The 18,660-nt window shown below is 44.1% G+C and overlaps 1 long non-coding RNA gene across 1 annotated transcript; it reads right to left on the reverse strand.

The window, feature by feature from the left end:
• Positions 1-7,939: 7,939 nt before the first annotated feature.
• On the reverse strand, positions 7,940-16,311 carry LOC144989163 (uncharacterized). The gene is made up of 3 exons (XR_013653335.1): positions 16,050-16,311; positions 15,476-15,680; positions 7,940-11,389 (listed from the first exon to the last, which is right to left on the reverse strand). It is a non-coding gene; the product is annotated as an uncharacterized LOC144989163 (long non-coding RNA).
• Positions 16,312-18,660: the final 2,349 nt, after the last annotated feature.

Consider the following 18,660-nt stretch of genomic DNA (forward strand, 5'->3'; position numbering starts at 1 on the left):
GTCAGATGAATTTATATTGTTTTACTTTCATCCCTGCTTTATTTTTTTTGTGTGTCTCCCAAAGACTCTATTAAAAAGGGTAAAAACCCTATGAAATCTCTCCTGGCTTGCCTACCAGTTTTTGTTTTTGCATTTTTTCTGAATTTCTTGAGAGAACCCCGCGACACAGTGACATTTCCTGTTTGGTCCGTAATAGAGGTGATTGTTGATTTTTCTCTATTAATTTTAAGCTGATTAGCCAGTAATTTGCCAGATTTATTAGGGTTTTCAAATCTTTCTAGTCGTAGCCTTTGTATTTGAAATTGTGTTTGTTTATTAATGTCATTTAACTGCAGCTTTAAATTTTTCAGGTCTCCCAGAATGTGTTCCTGTGCAGAAGCAGCATAAGCATTCTCCACGGTTTTAATTTTATTTTCTAATTCTAATAAATCTGCTCGTTGCTCGTTTTTAATGTGGAGCCTTATGAATTCTTCCAACAGCACTGTAAGTGGCGTTAGCTTAGCATTCACTTGTTCCATAAACGGATAAAGCGTCGCTTGAATATCATCAAGAGTCTTTTTAAGGTCTTCGTATTCCTGGCTTTTCTTAGGGGCCATGGTCAGCTCTCTTTTTTTGGAGAAAATCAACTTTTTAAGTCGTTTGTAGATAGAAGATAGTTTTATAGCCGCTGAGAGCCACACACACGCATTCTCTGCTGTAACCCGGAACCGGAAAATTAACTAAATTAAAAAATGCAACAGAAACGAAATTTGCAAACCCAAAAGAAATTCACAAGTCAAATGAACTTCGCAACCGCAATTGAAATATACAAACGCAATTAAAATGTTTGAAAAGCATCGCATATGAAATTCGTAATGCAAACGTGATGAATTGTTATTTTCAAAGACAACGCAATTGAAATTCTCAAAGGCATCGCAAATGAAATTTGCCAAGGCAACGCAAATGAACTTTGCATCTACAAATGAAATTCACAAACACAAATGAAATTCGAAACGCAAATGAAATTCGAAAACGCAACGCAAATGAAATTCGAAAACGCAACACAACTGAACTTCGCAAACGCAATTGAAATATACAAACGCAATTAAAAAATTTCAAAAGCGACGCATATGAAATCCATAATGCAAACGTGGTGAATTGTCATTTGCAATGCAAATTAAATTTTAAAAGACATCTCAAATGAAATTTCCAAAGGAAATGCAAATGAACTTCGCAAACGCCATTTAAATTCTCAAAGTCAACTTATATGAAAATTACAAACCCACTATGCAAATGAAATTCTTAACGCAAGTGAAATTCGCAGCACATTGATTGATTGATTGATTGATTGATTGATTTATTTAAGTGTCATGCACTAATGTGCCCAGCCCACACGGGCTTAGATGACACTGAAAAACAAAACAAAATACACAATACATAAAGATACATCCCCATCACAAAAACAAAAAAGAAAACAATAACCAATAACCCCCTTAATCAGAGTCTAACAGAATACATAGTGTCCATTCTTATTGTCCATGCCTTTGACACAAAATTTGCCAAACAAAAGATTTCATTTTCAAAAAGCCAACGTAAAATTTTGTCTTCAGATAACCAAAACAAATCTGGACATTTCTTTTCTATGACGTCATACATACAAAGTCTCTGTTTCTCATACAAAGGACGATAAAACAAAAAATGAAATTCATCCTCCACCACTCGCAGCTCACAGACCTCACAGAGTCTTTCCTCCTCAGTAATGCCTTTAAAAGCGCCCTACGTCCACCTGTAGGGGGAGCACTCCTGCTCTCAGTTGAGCACATAAGGATCTTTGTCCTCTTTTTAAGTTATATATAACATATAGTTCAGCAGAAAATGTGTCCTTAATTTGCACATAAGTTCGTAATTATTTTTTTGAAGCAGTTTCATTTTCCATTCTTTTTCATAATAACCAACTAAAGTTTCCTTAACATTATCTATCTTACATTTCAAACAATTAAAAAATAATGATTGTAGGTTCACAGAAGACAGAATGTTCAACACATCTTTACACCAGGGATAAATACAAGCTCTATCCCAATCAAATATTTTACGTGCAAGTCTCTCTGCAGGTAAAGTCACCTGCCGGTTCCATAATCTGAGAACTTCTGCTCTTTGTTTGATCACACAAGGTTCCCACCCCATGTCCCCCTCAATGGCGGCTTTAGTGGTGAACCTGTGTACACCCAGAAAATATCTCATTGCCCTGTATTGAACCTTATCACACTCAGGAGCGTCTTCATAACCCCAGACTCCTGCAGAATAAAATAACACAGATCCCACCATGGCATCGTACAATTTACCAAATGTGTCAAAACTCAACTCAGGACAAACCTTCATCTTATTTATCACTGCACCAAGCGCCCTCCCAGCAGGATCTGATAACCGCTGCTTCCCTTCTGAGAACATATTTTTATGAAAAACAAAACCAAGATATTTATAGGTGTCAGTAAACATGAGAGTAGTTTTACCAAAATAAAACAGAAAATTACTATGAGGTACTAAAGGCTTTCTAAAATGAACGATTTGTGTTTTATCACTATTGACAGTGAGTCTCCATTTGTTACACCAGTCATTCATTGTATTTAACATTCCTTGTAATTTTATTGCCTCATCCGCTATCAAAATAATATCATCAGCATAAAGTAATATGCTCATGTTCCAGTTATTGATATCAATATCCAAGTTAGTTTTCTTAATTTCTTGAGCTAAATCGTTGACATAGAAAAAAGAGTTGGTGAAAGAACATCTCCTTGTTTAACTTCAAATGGTGTGGAAAACCATCCTGTTTTTAGGTCATTCACCTGCACACAGGCTAATGGAGCCTTATACTTCAAGATTCAAGATTCAAGAGGTTTTTATTGCCATATTCTTTGTAGCTACACAGAGTAGGAATTTGTTTCGGTGCAAATGTGCAACATAAAACAGAAGAACAGTAAGCAACAAAATTTTTACACAATGGACATAACAAAAAATATAAATAGAGTCAGTAGTGCAAGGAGTGTCAAAACAGTGCAACTGAGAATGTTCAAGGTGCAGGTAGTGGGCTGGTGACTGGTTGGACATTGACGTGAAATTTAGGGGGGGGTTACAGGGCGTTTAAGAGTCTGACTGCAGAGGGAAAGAAACTGTTCTTGTGTCTGGAGGTTCTGGTCCTGATGGACCTTAGCCTCCTGCCTGAAGGGAGTAGTTCCAGTAGGTAATGTCCAGGGTGGGAAGGGTCGGCAGCTATCCGGCCTGCACGTCCCCGGGTTCTGGAGACATATAGTTCCTGGACAGATGGGAGGCTGCGGCCGATCACCTTCTCTGCTGAGCGCACCATACGCTGTAGCCTGTTAATGTCCCTGGTTGTGGCACTAGTGTACCACACGGTGATGGAGGAGGTGAGGATGGACTCAATGATGGCCGTGTAGAACTGCACCATCATCTGGGCCGGCAGCCTGGCTTTCTTCAATTGCCGCAGGAAATACATCCTCTGCTGGGCCTTTTTGAGGAGAGAGCAGATGGACGGCTCCCACTTGAGGTCCTGCGTGATGGTGGTGCCGAGGAAACAGACAGAGTCCACAATGGTGATGGGAGAGTCTGTCAGGATGAGAGGGGGTGAGGGGGCTGTGACTTTCCTGAAGTCCACGATCATCTCCACTGTCTTCTGGGTGTTCAGCTCCAGGTTGTTGATGCTGCACCACGAACCCAGCCGGTCCACCTCCCTCCTATAGGCAGACTCATCATCATTAGAGATGAGTCCGATGAGGGTGGTGTCATCTGCAAACTTGATCAGTTTGACAGAGTCATGGCTGGAGGTGCAGCAGTTAGTGTACAGGGAGAAGAGTAGAGGGGAAAGTACACAGCCCTGTGGAGTTCCTGTGCTGATAGATTGGGTGGTGGAGACATTCTTCCCCAGCCGCACACACTGCCTCCGGTCCATAAGGAAGTCAGTAATCCACCTACAGGTGGAGTCAGGCACGTTGAGCTGGAGGAGCTTTTCCTGGAGCAGAGAGGGGAGGATGGTATTGAACGCAGAGCTGAAGTCCACAAGAGAGAGAGAGATACAGAGCTTTAATTGCTTTATAAAATTGACCATTAATACCATACATAAGTAATTTATATTGAAGAAGATCTCTGTCTATCGAGTCAAATGCTTTTTTTAAATCCACAAAACAAACAAAGGTACTTTTACTTTCTTGCAATCTAGCTCTCACCACCGAGGACAGAACATAAATATTGTCAATACACGCTCTATTTCTCCTTCACAAGTAAAATTCGCAACGCAAATGAAATTTGCAATGAAAATGCAATTGCATTTAACAAAAGCAACGCAAAAAGCAAACAAAACGCAATTCAAAAACGCAAACTCAACGCAATATAAACAATTGAAATTCGCAAAGGCAACACGAATGAGATCTCAAAGGCAAATCAAATAAAAATTGCAAACACAATACGAATGAAATTCGGAAACGCAAATAAAATTCACAAAACAAATTAAATTAAACTCAATGCAAATGACAATTTTCAAAGACAATGCAATTGAAATTCTCAAAGTCAACTTAAATGAAAATTGCAAAACCACTATGCAAATGAGATTATTACCGCAAATTGTCGTGGTGTTGCATTTGCGATTGCGATTTGAATTGCGTTGCCTTTGCGAATTTCAATTGCGTTGCATTGCTAATTTCAATTGCTTCCCAAAACTAAAACAACGCTTGCTCCGCAGACAGAACCAACCTAAAAACGCAGATCCTTGAACACAACCCACATTGTTGGAAAGAAAACGAAAGGAAATTGAATGGATCCAATGCCTGCAAACACTAAACGACAAGGATCATCAACAAAGAAACACACCTGGGACATGGCGTAAATGGCGTATACTTATATAGCGCCTTTCTTCCTACAAGGACAAAGCGCTTTACAGTCACAGACCCATTCACCCAGTCACACACACAGTCACACACTGGTGGTCGCTCCGCTGCCAAACACAGGCGCCCGCCTACCACCAGAGGCAAGGTGGGGTTCAGTGTCTTGCCCAAGGACACTTCGACGCATGGGCGTGCAAGGCGGGAATCGAACCTGCAACCTTACGATCATGGGACGACCGCCCTACCGCTGCACCACAGCCGCCCAAGAAGAAAACGAAAGGAAATTGAATGGATCCAATGCCTGCAAACACTAAACGACAAGGATCATCAACAAAGAAACACACCTGGGACATCTGAAAACTGACCAACAAACCGCTGTCAGACGGGTAACAAGCCACTTACTGGGCGGGGGCAAGATGGCGCCTGTGTTCGGCAATGCCTCTGCTCGTCTCATGTTAGAGTGATAGTGATTGTTTTTTTTTTTTTTTTTTTTTTAACTTGTCCTGTCCAACAGCTAGGCAAACAGATGAGAGCTGAGGGCCTCTTGTGTTGGACATATTTTATTTTAACAAGAGGGGTTATTCATCTTCAGACAAACCAAAGGTATGTCTGAATAAACCCCTTTTGTAATTGAGGTCAAACTTTATTAATTTCAATCATGTTTGAAAATCTTTGGTGTTGGACCGGACGGAAAAGGAAAGAGGGGAAGAAGAGAGAGGGACGTTAGAGAGAGGGGGGGGGGTAGGAGGGTGATAATAGGAGGGGAAGGGGGGTAAAACCATGAAGCAGCATAGAGCAGGCAGGTTTACTGGTTGTTTATCGTTACGGTACGGTTCAAATGTAGTACAAAAAGGGCGGGGCCTGTTCACACACACTCAAATATTATCAACACACCTGCTAGCCGCAAAAATGTCCACATGTCAACATGCACACAAAACAGATAGTGTTCACGAACGCATACCTATGCCTTTAAACCAACTAGTGTGAAATCTTTCATTCATTCAATCATGCAAACTATTAGTGCAAAGGTGAGCTAACACCTGTGCTCAGGTGAGTGTTTATGTTCTTCTAAAATGGATGGTGGAATGTGAAAAGAAGGAGGAGGAGCGCCCAGCCACCCCCACACCCATACCCCCGCCGCAGCAGCAGCGGCAGCCGGAGCCCCCCCAACGCCACACTGGAACAGGCAGGGAACAACCGCCCCCCGGGCGACCAAGACCGCCACCCAGGCCAGGGCCAGCAGGACCGCCGCGAGGCCCCCAGAGCCAGAGAGCAGGGAGGCGCAGAGGGAAAGAGAGCGCCGCCCCAGCCCAGCCAGGAAAGCAGCCCCCCGCCGCGCCGGAAGAGCCCAACGCAGGGCCCCACCGGAGAGGGACGCCCACAGCCCCAGACGAGCACCCCACCACCACCCAGGAGTTCCGGGCATCCCCCCGCCCCGACCCCAGGTACGAGCCAGGACCCCCCAAGGGAGACCCGCTCCGCACTCCAGGCAGCCACCCACCCGGCCCACGGTTGGTCCAGGTAGGAGCAAGGCAGGGGCCCGCCGCCCCCGCCCAGGAGGGGGGAACCCCGGGGAAAAAAGGGCGGCCCACAAGGGATGTTATAAATATGGCCCGACCAGGCTCGGCCATGTTGGAAGTTTGGCGGGGCCCAGCGTCCAGGGGCAAGGACCAGGACCCACCCCCCAGGGACACGAACACCCCCGGCTCAGGTGTAATATGAACCCCCCCACCGTGCGGAGAGAGCACCGCCGGGCCCAGGGAGCCGGCACCCAAGGGACACGGCCGCCATCGCCAAGGGGCCCGCACCCCCCACCAGGGAAGGGGTAGGGGACAGATGGACCTAGGTCCCACCTTCCTTGTAAAATGTGTGTGCGTGTATGGGTGTTTGAGAGGGTGTTTGTGTGCATGTGTGTGTGTTTATGTTTGAATGTATATATTGAAGGGGGAGGGGTGTGTGTACTAAGGGGGGTGCAGTTAAAATTGGCGAGTAGGGCACTAAGGGGACATCTCCTGATTACTCACAGTGATGTCCCCTCACCCTCCACACCAAGGGGCCCTAAATGTCTAAGGTGCGGTTAAAATTGGCGGGTAGGGTGCCAGGAGGACATCTGCTGCTTGCTTGCAGTGATGTCCAAGCACCCCCCCTACCAAGGACCCTACATGTCTAAGGTGCAAATAAAACCGAAAGAGGGGGGGCCCACTCCATACGGCAACCATAGGAGGGGGGCCACTCCCAAGTAGCCCCCCCCCCCAAGGCGCATCGCAGGCTAGACCCCCCACCCCCTCACCCTAATATGAGGTTATATAAGGAAGGGGGTAAGTTGGGGACAGCTGGTAGACTGTCCCCCGGTGGTCAAACAGCCGTCCCCCAGCCCACCCCCAGCAAAGGGGCCAGGGCCACCCAGCCCAGGGGCCCACCCCCGGAGGCGCCGACACCCCAGGCCCGGCACCACCCACCCCAAACAGAGAGAGAGGAGCCAGAAAGCGTTGCCCCCCCCCGGAGCAAGCCCAGGCCCCCACCCCCAGACGCCGGCCCTAGAAGAGCTCTGGTCAGGCCTCGACGGGACCGAGGAGGCCAACCGGCCGAGGCAACCACTGATTGCCTCAGCGGAGACCCCGACCCGCTAGCCCCCCCCGACCCGTACTAATAATGGGCCCCCCCTCCCCCCCAGAACGCCCCCCCACAGGACAGGGCCGACAAGACCCCCACCCCACCCCACCCCAGACCCCGCAGCCGAAGCGGGTGACACCCAGAGCGACCGGGGGCCCCGAGAGGGTTGTCCCGTCCCGTCCCAGAGCCAGGGAAGGGCCGATCCCAGCCCCAGGTGCAGATGGGCAGCCCATCCGGCGCCGCTGGGCCCCCCCCACCTGAGCAGGGCCCCCCGCCAACCCCCCCCAGCACAGGCAAAGGGACCACCCCCCCAAGCCAAGCCAGACCACCACCCCACCCCCCCACCACGCACCCCCACACCCAAGCCCAGAGGACCACGCAGCGCCCCAGCCCGCCCCACCCAGGCACCGGACCCGACCCCCCGACCAACGGAGCCCCCCACCGCCCCCGCCAGGCACCGGAAGCCCCGACCCCCACCCCAAACCACGGCAGAAGGGCAAGGAGCAGCGACGACCAAGCCCTCCACCCCCTAAGTCATGGAGTCAACCACAGGAGACCAGAGAGACTGAATTCTTTCAAAGTTACTTGAGCTTTGGGCTGACATTTTTTCCAAGCTGATATGATCAAACAGCAGATTTCTGTGTTGACTTATGTTTATATTTTTCTTGTTTTTCCAATTTATTAAAATAGTTTTTTTGGCAATACAAAGAGTTATGAAAATGATAGATGCTAATCCTTCTTCTATATCGATGGCACTCATGTCACCAAGCACACAAAGTGACGGTGAGGCAGTGATTGAAACCTTAAGCCAGACTGATAAATCGGCACATACCTGCTGCCAGAGAGCCTGGACAGGAGTGCAGAACCACAGTGCGTGCATGTAGCTGTCGGGTAGATTATTATCACAGTGCTCGCAAATGTCTGAGTTACTGAGACCCATCTTGAACATCCTCTGTCCAGTGTAGTAAATTCTGTGAAGAGTTTTGAGATGGATTAGCTGCAGATTTGGACTTTTTGTCAGTTTAAAGGTGTTTAGACAAAGTTCTGACCAGAAGCTTTCATCTGTGCTGATGCTCAAGTCTGCATCCCATTTTTTTGTTGGAAGGGCAATATTGTTATCTAAATTACATAAAAGTTTGTAAATTTTGGAGAGAGTTCTATTCATTGAAAAATTAATCAGAGTGGTAACTACATCTGGTAGCTTTAAATCGTCGTCTTTAATTTTATACTTTTTAGTAATACTTGATTTAAGTTGCTGATATTCCAAGAAGTTATTTATTCCATGTTTGTCTTGAAGTTCCTGGGGGGTTATGAATCTTCTATCAATAATTACGTGCTCTAGTTGTTTTATGCCCCCTGCTTGCCAAGCTGGGAAGTGAATCATTTTTTTGTTAATAAGGATGTCCGGGTTGTTCCAGATGGGTGTCATTTTGCACGGTTGAATTGATGATTTTGATATTTTGAGAAATTCCCACCAGGCTGTTAAGGTGGCATTTATATTAATGCTTTTGAAACAATCCTGTTTTTTAACTGTTTGGCTAATAAATGGTAGCTGTGACAGGTTGATCTTTCCACATAACACCTGTTCCAAGTCTAACCATGAGTTGGTTTCTGGATTATTTTTTAACCATTTTAAGATATATTGTAATCTATTTGCAAGAAAGTATTTGTGGAAATTAGGTAGTTCTAATCCTCCACAGCTTTTTGCAGATTTTAAAGTTTTTAGACTAATTCTTGCAGGTTTGTTGTTCCATAAAAAGCTTGATATGGATGAGTCTAATGTTTTGAACCATTTTAATGGCGGTTGTGTGGGAATCATTGAGAAGAGATAATTAACTTTGGGTAAGATTTTCATTTTAACCGTGGCTACCTTGCCCATAAGTGACAAAGGCAGGTTGGTCCAGCGTGTTAGATCGTCCTGTATGCTTTTCAGTAATGGGGTGTGGTTTAGCTGCACCAGTTCTGATAGTTTGGGGGAAAAGTAGATACCCAGATATTTGATATTTCCTGTTTTAACTGGAATTGTGAGTCTTTGTTCCATATTCCTGTTGAGTGGTAATAAAACAGACTTATTCCAATTAATGAAATAGTCTGATATGGAGGAGAATTCATTTATGATCATTGCTGTTTCATTTACAGAATGTAAATTCCTTAAAAACAGTAATATGTCATCCGCATAAAGACTAATTTTATGATGGCTGTGTTTGGTTTTTATTCCTATAATGCTCTCATTCTGTCTTATTGCTGCAGCTAAAGGCTCAATGAATATAGCAAAAAGAGAAGGAGAGAGTGGGCAGCCCTGTCTGGTTCCTCTTCCAAGAAAAAAACTGTTTGAAGTCTGTTTATTAGTTCTAACTGATGCATTGGGGTTGTGATATAATATTTTGATCCAATTGATGAATGCTTCTCCAAAACCAAACTTATGGAGGGCAGCAATAAGGAACTTCCAATTAACTCTGTCAAAGGCTTTTTCAGCATCCAGCGATAGTACCGTCATTTCCTGGTTTTTAATGGTGGCAAAGTCTATTATATTAACTAGTCTACGGACATTATCATCCGAGTGTCTGCCTTTGATGAATCCAGTCTGGTCGAAGTGAATTATGTGAGGAGTGATTTTTTCTATTCTCTGTGCTAGTGCTTTGCAGATAATTTTTACATCTGCATTGATTAGAGAAATAGGGCGATAGCTTGAAGGACTAGTAGGATCTTTGTCTGGTTTTAGAAGAAGAATTATGTTGGCTGAGTTCATGTTAGGTGGCATTGATTGGCTCTCATTAATAGATGTGACCGTTTTATAAAATGTTGGTGCCAGTTGTTCCCAGAATTCTTTATAAAACTCATCAGGAAAGCCGTCAGGCCCTGGTGCTTTACCATTAGGCATAAGTAACAGAGCTTCATGAAGTTCAGACGGCGAGAGCGGAGAATCTAAGTTTGTGATTTGATCCTCATTTAGCCTGGGTAGGTTTACATTATTAAGAAATGAGTCAATACTTTGCTCTGACGGATTGATCTGCGGTGTGTACAGGTTTTTATAAAAGTTTTCAAATGCGTTATTAATTTCGACCGGGTCATGGGTGACATTTCCTGTTTGGTCCATAATAGAGGTGATTGATGATTTTTCTCTGTTAATTTTAAGCTGATTAGCCAGAAATTTGCCAGATTTATTAGAGTTTTCAAATCTTTCAAGTCGTAGCCTTTGTATTTGAAATTGTGTTTGTTTATTAATGATGTCATTTAACCGCAGCTTTAAATTTTTCAGATCTCCCAGAATGTGTTCCTGTGCAGAAGCAGCATAAGCAGTCTCCAGGGTTTTGATTTTATTTTCTAATTCTAATAAATCTGCTTTCTCTTTGCGTTTTTTGTGCGTTGAATAAGAAATGATTTTCCCTCTCATGACTGCCTTTGCTGTTTCCCAAAGAACGCACGGTGGGATGTCTGGAGTATTGTTGAAGTCTAAGAAGGTTGCCCACTCTTTTTTAAAGAATTCAAGAAATTCCTGGTCCTTTAACAGAGACGTATTAAACCTCCAGGTTGTACCAGAGGGTGTGGATTTTTCCCTAGAAATGTTTACAGAGACTGGTGCATGATCACTGATAATGATTGGATGGATATTGGAGCTTTGAATATTTTTTAAAAGAGAGTTACTGATTAATAAATAGTCTAAACGGGAGTGTGAATAGTGAACTGGAGAAAAAAAGGTGAACCCTTTAGTGCTTGGGTGACATGAGCGCCACGCGTCGCAGAGACCCAGATCATTCATGTACTGCTTTAGAATACTTGCAGATCGCCATGTACGCTGGTTTGCTGCTGTGCTGAGTCTGTCAAGTTCAGGGTCCAAAACAAGGTTGAAGTCTCCTCCTATAATGATTGTGGAGTCAGAGTGAACTGAGAGTGAGGTGAAGAATCTGTGAAAGAAGGAAGAGTCGTCAACATTAGGACCATAAATACTCACTATACAATAGTCCTTATTCTGAATGGATATATTAATGATTACAAATCTGCCTTCTGGGTCAGTAACTGTATCCTTATGAGTAAAATTAAGATTTTTATTAATTAAAACAGCAACTCCTCGTTGTTTGGAGTTGTAACTGGCAGAGTATATAACTGGAAATTGTAAGCAGCACATAAGGTGATTCAAAGAATTTGATAAATGGTTCTCCTGCAGTAGAGCTATATCTGCTTTTAGACCATCCAGGTGATTTAACACTTTCAGTCTCTTTGGCTCAGAGCCAAGTCCACGCACATTCCAGCTAACGATGTTAAGACTGTTCATAACTGCTCTGACTGAAAAGGTGTAAAGCTAAGTAGTGCTTGTGTACCGTTCCGTGTGCGCGTGCCCGCATTGAGAAGCGCTGTGCGCGTGAACGTTTTCTGGCTATGTGAGCTGCGTGTCGCGTGCGTCCTATGAGAGCCTGTGTGAGGTGATTGCAGTATGTCGGCGTGTGTGTGCGGGATCGCATGTGCACGCCCCTGTGTGCGCTTGTGTGTGCACGCGCCCGTTCCGTGCATAAATAAATACTTACCGAGGATGAGTTGCTTCCAGGTGATTTACATATAATGAGGGGGGAGAGGGGGGGGGAGAGTAAAGGAAAGAAAAAAAGAGATAGAAGGGAAAACGAAAACAACAACAAAACAACAATAGAAACATCAGTGGGACTGAGGTGACGAAGAAGAAAAAAAAGACTGTTTTCCTGCGATCGAGGTGTGGATTATTGATGATCCGATAGTGATTGTTTTTACTATGTATGTGATCATGTCAGCCCGATTAACAAACGGATACGTTGCTGCTTTGCGGACTTATGGCTGGGACTTTCTCCTTCAAATCAAAGAGCAAATGGAGTCTGTCTTTGAAACATGGGAAAGCTACAAACAAACATTTCCTCCACCATTTATTTGTGCGGCTGGCCTGTCAGATGTACTATATCTGCCTCGACCTCCAAGGAAAAGGAGAAAGCAGAGGAAAAGAGGTCTTAGGGCTGGACTCCAGGTAAAGTGCAGACGACCCTTACACTTGGAATTCACCGGCCCGGATCTGCGTTATGGGAAAGATGCCTGCGTCCGATTCCTCTTCAGGAGGCCTGCAGTGGCACAACCTTGCCGCTGACATCGCCTGCTTGGATTACCTCGGCTACAATCCTGGAGCCCCAACAATCCTGGCATTCTCAGCACCGGATTACTGTACCGTCCCGCACGTCCGTGTTTTCACCGGTATACACTCAGCTTCCACCGCAGCGGACATCCGACTGGAAGTCACGTGACCGCTGGACTTGTCTGCTACCAATCCCGGTGCACCCTGCTGCCGCTCCGATAGTGACGTCACCACCTACAATACAACTTGGCTTGCTGAACACTCGCTCTATTGCCAACAAATCCTTCTCATTGATTGATCTCTTTTAAAGACAAAACCTTGATTTTATGTTTCTGACTGAGACTTGGCAAAAAGAGGAAGAGAACATTCATTTAAACGAACTCTGTTTGGAGGGCTGTTCAGTCATCGGGAAGCCCCGCCCTCTCGCCGTGGTGGGGGTGTGGCAGTTGTGTATAAGGACTTCTGAACCTGTTTCCTCATGCATACTCAAAGGCGCATCATCACCGCCAACACTGATGGACGTTTTTCAGCGCTGTTTGACCCCCACTTATTTAAGGAATGTTCTGATGTTAACAATCTGATTGATCGTTTTAGTGATCACTGTGTCACAATCCTAGATCAGGTGGCTCCTGTCAAATCCAATTTATCAAAGAAAAAAGTGTGTCCCTGGATAAATGAAGCCATCCACTGAGCGTCTTTTAAAATCCACCAATCTCATGGTCCACAGGCTGCATCTTAGGGATCTCGTGTCCTCATACAACGAGATGGTGAAAGATGCCAGATCCAACTACTTTCGCCAGCTAATATCCTCAAATAAGAAGAGCCCAAAAGTTTTGTTTGACACTATAAATTCTATTGTTAGTCCTGCAGCCCTTGTACCCCCTGTGTTCTGCAAAGCCGACTGCAATGAATTTCTTAAGTTCTTTGCAAATAAGACTAAGAAGATCAAAGAGCAGCTCCCACCTCCTTGTCGTGATGATGGTGTTGTGGTGGAGCCTGTTTTCCACAAATGGTCTACTTTTAGGCCTGTCACTCTGGAGGACATATCTGCTCTGTTGACCAAGTTGAAACCTTCTACTTGTCCATCTGATGTCATTCCTTCCAAACTCTTCTTAAAGGTGTTTGAGACCGTCGGCCAAAGTGTCACTGAAATGATCAACCTTTCACTTTCCACTGGTGTTTTTCCAAACGCATTCAAACATGCCATAGTGGAGCCTCCGCTGAAAAAGTCAAAAATCTAGACCCATCAGTCTTCCAGAATTATAGACCCATCTCAAAGCTTCCATTTATCTCAAAGATTCTGGAAAAGCTGGTAGCTGAACAATTGTCAGAGTTCTTGGATAAAAGGAGCATCCATGACACTTTTCAGTCAGTTGATCAGGAACTGTTTCTTCCAGTTGAGGAACGTTTCTAAGCTACGGAAGATGGTGTCATATGAAGATCTAGAACTTCTTATTCTTGCCTTTGTTTCTACACGGCTAGACTACTGTAACAGTCTGTTTTCCTGTCTGAATAAGAAGGAGCTGTCCCAGAACTCTGCTGTGAGGATCTTGACCCGCACCAAGAGAAGAGTTCACATCTCCCCGATCCTCAAAGCTCTTCATTGGCTCCCGGTTGCTTACCGCTACCAATACAAAATTCTAGTTTTGACTTTTAGGGCCCTTCATTCCCAAGCTCCTCCATATGTTTGTGATCTGATCGCCGCTTACAGACCATCTCGTGCACTGAGGTCTGCGGATCAGAACCTGTTGATGGTCCCACGCACACGGTTCCTAGAGGAGACAGATCCTTCCAGGCTGTTGCTCCCAAACTCTGGAATGAACTTCCATTGTCCCTACGTTCCCTGGACTCTGTGAATTCTTTTAAAAGTCAACTAAAAACTTTTTATTTTTGCAAAGCATTTTAACTGAAACTACTTTTATTGGGCTTGAGATGATTGTTTGACATGGTTTATATTTTATGTTTTTATGTTTTTATATGTGTATGTATACATATTTTAACCTGTGAAGCACCTTGTGACTTTTGTCTGCGAAAGGTGCTATACAAATAAAAATTACTTACTTACTTACTTACTTACACTGAGTCACAAGGAACCTTTGTCACAAAGAAAGCAACCTTTGAGAATGACCAATTTTGAGAGTTTCTTTTTTTTTTTTTTTTTTACAATTTTTCTAATCCAAACCCGACCCAAACTTCCGAAACCCAAACAACCCCCCCCTCTTTTAAAATACAACCTTTTTCAATATTTCAGAGCAATTTCTCTCTACATTTTCTATTTTTATCACAATTTTTTCTTCACTATTATGACCCCCAAATATTAAATTAAAAACCTCCCCTCAATCAAGTCCAACACCACACTTAATAGGGAACATTCAAAACATGATTTGCAGTTCCCTGCATAACTGAAGTGGTTGATTCCATTGCACTCATGTAAATAAAATTTAAAAATGGGAAATAAAAATTCATTTAAAAATATGAATGATGAATGCTTAATGTGTATTTAAATTCAACATTAATTTAGTAGTACAATTCTCTTCCATCTCTTCCATCCCTAAACCTGGGTTTCCGAGGCTGCCAGCTGAAGCTTTTTCAAGTAGCCCTTGATTTGATAGAAATTGGCATACAAGGTTCTATTCAAATTCTTAAATTGAATTTAAGGTTTTGCTCAGTTAAGGGTGGGGAGCAGAAGAACAGGTCCAGTGTGGCACAAACAACACTTCACATTGACCTCAGTGTAGTGCATAAGTATGCTGTGGTTGACCGAAAATCAGGTGTGCAGCATCTGGAGATGGTTCCTGCTGGTTCTGAGTCCTGACAGTTATCATTTAGGTTTGCAATAGTAAATATTGCAGAATTGAAAAACAGAATAGATTTCTGTGTGAAAAATCCACACAGCACATACCTACTCCTCCAAACTCCTCCAATTGAAACACACAAATGAGCCATGCATAGTGTGTAGAAGACTGCTGGGATCTAAGGTGGTAGCAGTAGGTCGGGTCAGGACACATGATGTTCAGGTGAGGGAGAATTAAAATGACAGAGTCCAGGGATTGACTTTTTCACCTTCCTTCGAAGGGATTGGATTTATTTGTAGTTGCGTGTGGTTTCTATGAACAGAAACACAATATGAACTGATGAGAATAACTGACATCATCAGAAAGAAAATACAGGATGTATATAACTCTTATTTAACCCAAAATAGCTTCAGAATGATCACATGAACAGAAATTGCCAGTTAAGGAACTAATATTGGGTATAAAGTCATTTATAACAGCATCACATACTGTATTTATATATATCTGCAGCAACAAAACAAACTGTCTCAGCTGAGGTGTTAGCATTAGCTCCGCCACGCAAGCTAGCAGCTATTTATGCATATTTGTGGTTAAACAGACACTAAAACTTGAGGTAAATAATCAAAATACACTCATAATGAACTGAAACATAACTTGAGTGCTTAATAACTGTACACTTACATGTTAATCACGCACACACAACCCAAATGCTCAGCTCATGTCTCATCTGTGCAGCAGCTGCAGGCATGGCCAGTGGTGGTGAGTTCAGGAGCAGGTGGGAAATCTTAACACCAACCATTTTCCTTTTGTACACATAGCCACTACTGGAATCTTTTCAATCTGTGCTGGAATTCTTCAGTTGTTTTCAGTCATCTCTTGAGATTTAAAGAAATTTGTAAATACAGAGTTATTTCAGAAAGACCATGTAAGACATTGTAGGGAATCGAACCCCATCCCAGTAACTGGGAGTACCATTACCAATGTCTTTTACTTTTTTGTAAGTGATGTATGGGAATGATGTCCATAAGATTGAGGAGTGTTTGGGGGAGTTTCTGACCTTTCTTCCAAAAGGTCATTGGTGGTCACACACTGATGTTGGTGGAGAAGGCCTGGTGTTCTATGGGGTTCAGGTCAGGTCATCACACCAGACTCTGTCCTCCAAGGTCATGGACCTTGTTGGAAGAGGAAGGAATCCAGTCCAAACGCAGTCAGACCAGCGTCCCTCACTGTCGCTGCCGTCACTCACAGCCGCCCCCCCCTCCAGTCTGCTGGCTTTAATGCTCACATCTGCAGATATGGAGCCCCGCCTTCTCCGTTTCAGAGACCCACCTGCCCCGATCCACGTGCTACAAAGTCAAATTCAAATGAAGTTTATTTCTATAGCACCTTTCATGGAAAACACAGATCAAGGTGCTGTACATAGAAACAAACAAGAATGCAGAAAATAACCCTTCCCACGCAATTAAATAATTAAATAAGCCCTGCACCATAAAATACATAAAAACAAACACAAGTAAAAGAGAAATGACTAAATAAAAAAGCTAAAGAAGAGAGAACCCAACGCCATCAAGCCCTCCTTCCAGACAAACATCAGCCTCACCCACCACACACTCTCCAGACACACCCCATTCCCATGAAGAAGAACCACTGTGAATGATTCTACTTCAGCAGTGGGGTTCTGAGGTTAAATATGGTCCAAAAAGGCACAATCACCTTTACTTTCAAGTTCCTCCTCTTCCTCTTCACTCTGAGCATGAAGTGTGGATTCGTTCAAAGTTTAAAGGAGCTTCTCATTGGCTCCTTCTTCATCCGGCTGTACAGTTGAATGTTTTGGGCTGGGCAGACCTAGTAAAGTGTTGCTCCTCTAAGTTGCAGCTCAGAGGCCATGTGCTCTGTGTTAGGGAACCAGACACACACAGCACACGTTATTAGAAAATGTTCTCCTAAGCACTGGACTGTCCTGACACTCATCTGACCCACAACACAACTTTTTCTAAACAGTGTAAACAGAGACACTTAGGTGGGATATGTATGATGCAAAATAATGAGTACAGGCAGCTTAATTTCTGCAACATTTCTCAGAATCAAAAACACGTCTCAAACAAACATATTATGAGGGAGATGGAATAGCCACAGAGTTCTCAGCTTTTGAGAGCAAACTACGGCCCACTGGCTGGATCCGGCCTGCCTCCATGTCTGGTCCGGCCCAGTGGTGCTAACCCATGTTTGTTTTTTTTTGTTTTTTTTGGCTACACGATCAAGAGGGGACATTTTCTTCCCTCCTTCTGCAATCTGAGCTCCAACCTGAAAGCCTCTAAAATCTGTCAAACAGAACAGAAGACAGTCTTCACTTTCTACGTTCTTTTAGAGCGATTATGCTGCCTTTTTTAAACAGTGCACCCTGTTCTGTGTCCTGATTGGCTGGAGACCCCGTCAATCAATCTCCTCAGTCCGTGCCGTGTCTCCTGTACAGAAACACGGAGCTCTGTGATCGATGATCAAATCTTTGTTTTCATTCTAAGATCTTGGACTTAATTTCTATGAAGGTTGGAGAGTTTAAACAAGAGAAGAGGGTGAAAATGTCTGTGAGAGACTGTCATAAACGTCTGTTTTTAGAACATAACTCCTGCAATAGATGAAGAAAAGGTTAAAAGGTAACACAGAAATATGATTAGCTGCAGCAGAAGACATAGAAATGTGTTTTCTCATTATTGCTGGATGAGAAACAGACGCACAGAACACATCACACCTGCTCAAACTGTGAGATGCTTGATAAGTTAGTGCGGAATTATGACGGGAGAGGATCCATTCTTCTTTCTCTTTCGGCTCGCCACAGCGAAGCATCCTTACTTCCGAGGACGAGTCGCATAGTTAACTTGGCAATGTTTTACGCCGGATGTTCTTCCTGACGCAACCCTCTCAAACAATCCGGGCTTGGAACCTAACACAGGAGTAGAGAATCCCTTTTCTACAGGGAGCAGCCCGGATTCGAACCATGGTTTCACGGATGGAAACCAGCACAAGCTAAACTGGCTACGGGAGAGGATCCATTATTTATTTATTTATTTATTTTATTTTCCCTGAGAGACCTCCACATGAGGTCTGCTGCAGGACACATTGATCATCGACACTTCGAACGTACCTTGCAGCCCCGGGTTCCTCCCAGGGCTACGCCTGTCTGAGGGTCGTTTTGCAATCAATCGGTGATCCCCGCTTCCTCTCCACCGCGGGGGGGGGAGCGTTGCGTTCCCCACGGCTTGGGCTGTCGCAGGCGCCGCCCAGGGGCGGGGGG

Source organism: Oryzias latipes, chromosome 22 (genome assembly GCF_053564925.1).
Source record: "Oryzias latipes strain Hd-rR chromosome 22, Olatipes_Hd-rR_3.1".
Lineage (NCBI taxonomy): Eukaryota > Metazoa > Chordata > Actinopteri > Beloniformes > Adrianichthyidae > Oryzias > Oryzias latipes.